The sequence below is a fragment of the Lathyrus oleraceus genome, chromosome 4 (genome assembly GCF_024323335.1).
Source record: "Lathyrus oleraceus cultivar Zhongwan6 chromosome 4, CAAS_Psat_ZW6_1.0, whole genome shotgun sequence".
Lineage (NCBI taxonomy): Eukaryota > Viridiplantae > Streptophyta > Magnoliopsida > Fabales > Fabaceae > Lathyrus > Lathyrus oleraceus.
The window spans coordinates 192,933,238-192,940,601 of record NC_066582.1 but is presented as its reverse complement, the minus strand read 5'-3'; positions in this window follow the sequence as shown (position 1 = coordinate 192,940,601).

Sequence of the window (7,364 nt, the reverse complement as noted above, 5' to 3'; positions counted from 1 at the left end):
GACTGACTTTGACTGATTTGACCTAAATTGCTTCATCTGCAAGTAACATGGTTAGATGACAATATTTTTGTACCTTTGGTTAATAGACAGATGAAAAGCAATGATATACAAATGCAATACATGCTTGGTGATCAAAAACCACACTCACAAGATAACCCACCCACTAGGAGGGAAGCAAAGGTGCACAAAGATCCTTGAGGCAATGATATGATATGATATGGACCATGAGGGATCTTAGGGACAAAATTGGGGTCTTACAGGAACCATTTCCATGCTTGCTTTCATCTTCTCTTGGTCATATCAATGTATATAGGATCTCCTAGAAGCTTTGGACCTTGTGACTGCTCAAGCTACAAACAAGAGATGTTAGTGACATATTTTTGTGCTTTTGGTTAGTAAACAAAATAAGAAAAGCAATGATATACAAATCAAGCATGCTTGGTGATCTCAAACCACTCACAAGAAGTCCCACCCAAAGGCAAAGGGAACCAATATGCTAATGATCCTTGAGGCAATGCAAATACAATGTTATGATTCCATGAGGGATCTTAGGGACAAAATTGGGGTCTTACAGGAAGGAGGTGTCGTGTCCCTCCACCTATGTTACAAGCATATCTGATGTCAGTGGTGTGACCCGCAGCGGTCGTGTTTTCTCGGCGCCGCTGAAACCTAGGTTGACATGAGAAAAGCTGATGCTGTTGATAATTCTGCCACCCTTGTGGGTTCTTCTTCTTCTCCGAATCTGACACTTGTTATTGATAAACCTGCCGTTGTTGCTAGAGCTCCTATCCTAGTTGGCCAGAATGGAATTTTGAGAGAGGACTGTGATGAGATGCTAAGGCTCATCAAGAGGAGTGAATATAATGTTGTTGATCAGCTGCTTCAAACTCTATCAAAGATATTTGTCCTATCTTTGCTGATGAATTCCGAGCCACACCGCAAAGCTTTACAGAGGGTGTTGGACGTGGCATACGTGGATGACGATGTCACAATTGAACAGTTTGATAGCATTGTTGCAAACATTACTGCTTATAACAATTTAAGCTTTTGCGATGCTAATCTTCCCGAGGAGGGAAAAGACCACAATTTGGCTCTACACATTTCTATGAACTGCAAGGATGATGCCTTATCTAATGTGTTGGTAGACACATGATCATCGCTAAATGTGTTGCCAAAATCCACTATGGCTAAACTTTCTTACAAGGGGCCTCCCATGAGGCAGAGTGGAGTGGTAGTCAAGGCTTTTGATGGATCCAGGAAGACTGTGATTGGCGAGGTTGAGCTCCCAATCAAGATTGGACCTAGTGATTTCCAAATCACTTTCTAGGTCATGGATATTCACTCATCATATAGTTGCTTGCTTGGTAGACCATGGATTCACGAGGCAGGCGCCGTGACATCCACCCTACACCATAAGTTAAAATTCATTAAGAATAAGAAGTTGGTGGTGGTAGGGGGAGAGAAGGCTCTCTTGGTAAGCCATTTGTCATCCTTTTCTTATATAGATTCTGAGGATGAGGTTGGGACGCCGTTCCAAGCCTTATCTATTGCCGAGCCTTTAAGGAAAGGAACTTCTTCATTTGTGTCCTACAATGATGCGAAGTTGGCCATTGAGGATGGCGCAACTACTGGTTTAGGACAAATGATTAAGCTGGAAGACAATAAATCCCGGGCTGGCATAGGGTACTCTTCAGGCACGTTCAATGAGCGCGGTCTGTTCCAGAGTGGAGGTTTCATCCACACAGTCGAAGACCAAGAGATGCTGCTATAGTGGAAGATGATGCAGAGAAAGATTCTGGAAACTTTGTCATCCCTGGAGGAGTCTGCAATAATGGGGTCGCTGTTGATGTTCTAACAGTTGTCCATAAGTCCACGTAATATGTTCACTTTTGTTTAAAAAACCCTTCTCCCATGCCAAAAGGAGAAGTGATGACATTGTTGGCACATTAATACAATGATATTCATTCAATAATTACATGTTAAAAGTTTGTTTTTCCAAATTATTTTCCCTTTTTGCTTTTTGCATGAAATTGGTGATCACTAAAAAACCCTAAAAAGAGAATAAAATCAATCTTTTCATCTGCATAATGATTTGCTTTGTTTGAAATCTGAAATCTCTTTTATATCCACAATCATTATGCAGGTTGATCAAACCCACTGAACATAATGATCCAACACCATCTCCCAACTTTTAGTTCCCTATATTTGAGGCAGAAGAAGATGATGTTGAAGAGATTACATATGAGATTACCCGTCTGCTTGAGCACGAAGAGAAGATCATTTAGCCGCATCTTGAGAATCTAGAAACAGTCAACTTGGGGTCTGAAGATTGTATTCGCGAAGTGAAGATTGGGGCACTTCTGGAAGAGTTTGTGAAGAAGGAGTTGATTGAGTTGCTACGAGAATATGTTGACGTCTTTGCCTGGTCATAGGAAGACATGCCTGGTCTAGATACTGATATCGTGCAACATTTCCTGCCTTTGAAGCCTGAGTGTGTGTCTGTGAAGCAGAAGCTCAGAAGAACTCATTCTGCTATGGCAGTGAAGATTAAAGAAGAAGTTCAGAAGCAAATTGATGCGGGGTTTCTAGTGACTTCTACATATCCTCAATGGGTGGCCAATTTTGTGCCCATGCCTAAGAGAGACGGAAAAGTACGAATGTGTATGGACTATAGAGACTTGAATAAAGTTAGTCCGAAAGATGATTTCCCTCTACCACATATTGATATGTTGGTAGACAATACAACTAAATTCAATGTCTTCTCATTTATGGACGGATTTTCCGGTTATAACCAGATTAAAATGGCACCCGAGGATATGGAGAAGACAACATTCATCACACCTCGGGGAACATTCTGTTATCGAGTGATGCCCTTCGGTTTAAAGAACGCCGGAGCCACGTATCAACGAGCTATGACTACCTTGTTTCATGATATGTTGCACAAGGAGATCGAGGTATATGTTGATGATATGATTGCTAAGTCGAGAACGGAAGTTGAACATGTAGAACACTTACTGAAGCTTTTCCAGCGTTTGAGGAAGTACAAACTCTGTCTGAATCCGAAGAAGTGTACATTTGGAGTCTGTCCGGCAAGTTATTGGGCTTTATTTTCAATGAAAGAGGTATTGAAGTTGATCCCGCCAAGGTCAAAGCAATACAAGAGATGCCTGCGCCCAAAACTGAGAAGCAAGTCTGAGGTTTTCTTGGTCGCTTGAATTATATTTCCAGATTTATATCCCACATGACTGCCACATGTGCGCCAATATTCAAGCTCCTCCGGAAAGATCAGCGTCATGATTGGACCGAGGATTGCTAAAAAGCCTTTGATAGTATTAAAGAGTATCTGTCTAAGCCTCTAATTTTGTCTTCTCCTGTTGAAGGGAGACCATTGATTATGTACTTTGTAAGACCCCAATTTTGGCCCTAAGATCCCTCATGGCATCATAACATTGCATTTACAAAGCCTCAAGGATCATAAGCATCTTGGTTCCCCTTGCCTTTGGGTGGGACCCCTTGTGAGTGGCTTGAGATCACCAAGCATGCTTGAATTGTACATAATTGTTTTTCTTATTCCTATTTACTAACCAAAAGCACAAAAATATGTCACTAACATTTTTTATTTGCAGCATGAGCAATCACAAGGTTTAAAAGCTTCTAGGAGATCCTTTGTGCAATGATAAAGTCAAGAGAAGATGAAAGCAAGCATGGAAATGGTTCCCAAATCTCTCATCCATCAAATATGCCTCCCTAGTATCTCAATTCATTATTTTGGTCAAAGCAAGTCAAGGGGTTTGAGGTTTGTCTCCCAAGGAAACCATAATTCATCTGATCACCAACAATGCCTTGCTCATGAAGGAACCTCAGCCCATGGTCAAATAAAATCAAGGGAAGTTCTTTAATACACTATTCCATGCATATTTGAACTTATTTGAGTGCCCTCAATCATCAATTCGTCAAGATTTGAGGCATGGACTTGAGAAGTTGGTCAGTCAATTCATCTGACTATTTTGAAATACACTGAGACCTAACTTTTTATGTGTTGGTCAAATGGAGATGATCCCAAGAGAAACAATGTTTTTAAGGACAATATGAACAACTTTCATGTTCATAAAAAATTCATTTGAAGCTTGGAAAGTCATCTTCCATTCCAAGACATTATAGGTCATTTTGACTGAAACCCTAATTTTGGGTCAACTTCCCAAGAACATAACTCATTAATTATTTATGATTTTGAGGTGGAACCAAGTGCATTGTAAATCTTATTGTGTCTACTTAAAATGTTATGTTGAGAAAAATTTCCATATCTCAAAAGAAATACATGTGATAATGCAAAACATTATAGGTCACTTTGTGCCAAATGCATTGAAATGGAAAAAAGTCCAACTTCAAGTGCCCATAACTTCTTCATTAAAAATCCAAATGATGCCAAATTTAAGCCCAAATGGATTGTCTTGAAACGAACCACAACTTTGTTATTGAAGGGTTTATCATTTGGAGCTTGCATCATTGAGACAGAAGGGCTTGAACATGGGCCAAATTTGGAAACTTCACTTATGAATGTTTTGCACCCCACACTTTAAACTCAAAATTCACTAATTTCCAAGGCCCAATTTAAATTTTGATCAACATATCATTTGTTCCTTATGCAACAAGCTTTCTAACCATTACTCATGAGGTAGCATTTGGAGTTTAGAAGCCCCATTTTCGAAGGCATGAAGATTAAGTGCATTTTGTGAAATTCCATTCAAATTACCACGCATGAGCTGTTTACACTTAATGTGCACGTCCATTTGCAATTCACATGAACTCAGCAGGTCATTTTAGTCTTCATTGGGCCTTCCACATGATCACACAAGTCCATGCAATAAAAAAATCCATTTGCCATGCACACGAGTTCCTCACTTGCTTGCATCCATTTCAGCTATAAATACATGTGCTATGCTTCATAATTCTCCAACCTGAAGGTGCCTGAAATGCTGCAAGAGTGAATCCCTAACCATACCAAAGGAACAAAGTTCATTTTTCAAAAAAAAAATTCAGATCTGAAATTCATTTGCATTTGGTTGAATTTTCAGATCTAAAGTTCCTAGACCTTCATCATTTGATCTATTGAAGTTCTGTTTTGCAAAAGGAACCAAGGAAAGGGACTCAAATCTTCATAATCCAAAGGTTTTGATCAACTGTTTTTTTCTTCGAATCTCCTTATACTTTGATCCATTGGCCTTGGCTTTGTGTTGTCTGAAGTCCTCTCTATAGAGGCATTATTATTGAGTGCTTAATTGTTGAAATCCAGCAAGTTCAGTTGAACATCACCAAACTTCCATCTCTGATTTCTCTCTTAATAGGAATCTAGAGTGGAAGTGAGTGATATAGGAGTGATGTACATCACTTCACCTTTCGAATGGTGCCTGGATCATCCATTTTAGTGAGCATTTGAGTCTCTGCATTTTTTGACCTTCGCCGGAGCTCACCGGAGAAGACGGTAGCGCTGGCCACCGTCTCATTGCTAGATTCAATGTGAGCCATTGATCTCAATCTCCAGATCTAATCTCCACGCTCCATTGTTATGACTTTTTTTAATTCAATATGTTTCTCAGTTGACTAATGACTATGGTACGCGCGCGCTCCTGATCCATTGGATGTTGCCACGTCAATTAATGAAGTCATCCAACGCTTCCTGATTTTTCTATTTTCTTTAATTTCTGTTTATTTTCTTTAATTCCATTTTATTTCAAAAATTCATAACTATCTCATTTTCTTTAATTGCATTATTTCTCTTTTTAATTCTAGTTTCAAAAAATGATTTTTAATATTTTTTATTTTATCATTTGATATTTTTTGTGAATTTTCTCTTTTCTGGTTATTTTTAATTCATTTTAAATAGTTTTTGATATTCAAAAATACAAAAATATTTTCTTAACCTATTTGAATGATGATGGATCTATGAAAAATATTCTCATCAATTTACTAATTGATTTGAGATTTTAGTTCAATTAGGTTATTTGTCCTCATTTTTAATTGATTAAAAATAGTTTCTGACTTTTAAAAATGCTGAATTTTTTTGTCAAACTTTGTTTGACCTTGTTGAACTTGGGTTAATTCACTTGGACTTTTCAAAGTTGATTTGAAGTGATTTTGAAGTTTGACCTTTCTTTAATATTTTAATTCAAGTTTATTCTCAAATATTAAAAATGCCAAAAATATTTTGTTTATTTCTTGACTTCCAATCTTCATCTCATTTCTGATTTTTATGGTTTGACCTTGATCTTCCCTATTTTTGGTCAACATTTATGGATTGGTACATTCCTTTTCATTTGATGCACTTTACTTTCTTCATTTCCATTATCCATCTTCTTCTTCTTCTTCTCTTCTTTTTTGATCAATGAGTTAAAGGTTGATAAGTTAGCATTGATTAGGGAGGTTTAATATTCCTTGATTCAAATCTAATTCATCTTGAATAAATGATCAAGTGAATGGCTTTGCATTAAGGATAGATTGCTTCCTAAATCATGCAAAGGACTTAAACCAATACAAGATCATTTCTCTTCCTCTTTTTGGCATGGCAAATTATTGGAACTTGGTTCACTAGTCAAGACTTTTAACTTGTGTTGTTGCCTACATTATTATTGTCCGGCCTCAGATAGTTGTGACTTCTACATAAGTCCAATTACGATTGCTTAACATAGCGCTAAATTTGCCTTATGGCATACTAACTACTAACCTTAATCATTAACAATTAACATTTACTTTTTACTCTTTATTTTTATGCAATTTACTATTCTTGTACATATTATTCATTTGCTTTTTCCTTTGCTCATTTGAGTACATGTTTATGTTAATGCAATTTGCCTTTTGCTCACTTGAGCACATAATTGTGTCTATATTATTGTGCTTGTGTTTTGTTTTGATTGTTGTGGACTAAATGCAAAGAAATGGACAAATGGACTTAGTTTCTAGGACATTCCCTATGCAAAATTGGAGTAAAAGGACCCTAATGTTGAAGATGGATTAGAAGGACCAAACCTCTAAACTCACTCTTGTCCATTCTTGATTTACTTCATAGAACTCTTGATGTGTGTGTTCTTGTGCTAGGGGAATTCTATGAGAGCTCAAATTGAAGAACCATTGCCATGTTCATCCAAAGTGAAAGATACAAGATGCATTAAGGATCTCTTAAGAGACTTGTTTGATTGTTGCTTGAGCTTACTATTATTTTGCTTGCATATTCCAAAGGATGAGAGCTACTTGGATCATCAATATGATCTCAAGAGAGGAACTCCATTTGTGGTTTTGTTCTATTATCTGTTATCTCTTGTATGTCTAGGACTTTAGCCATTTCTCTTCTTCCCTCCACTCTAACCCAA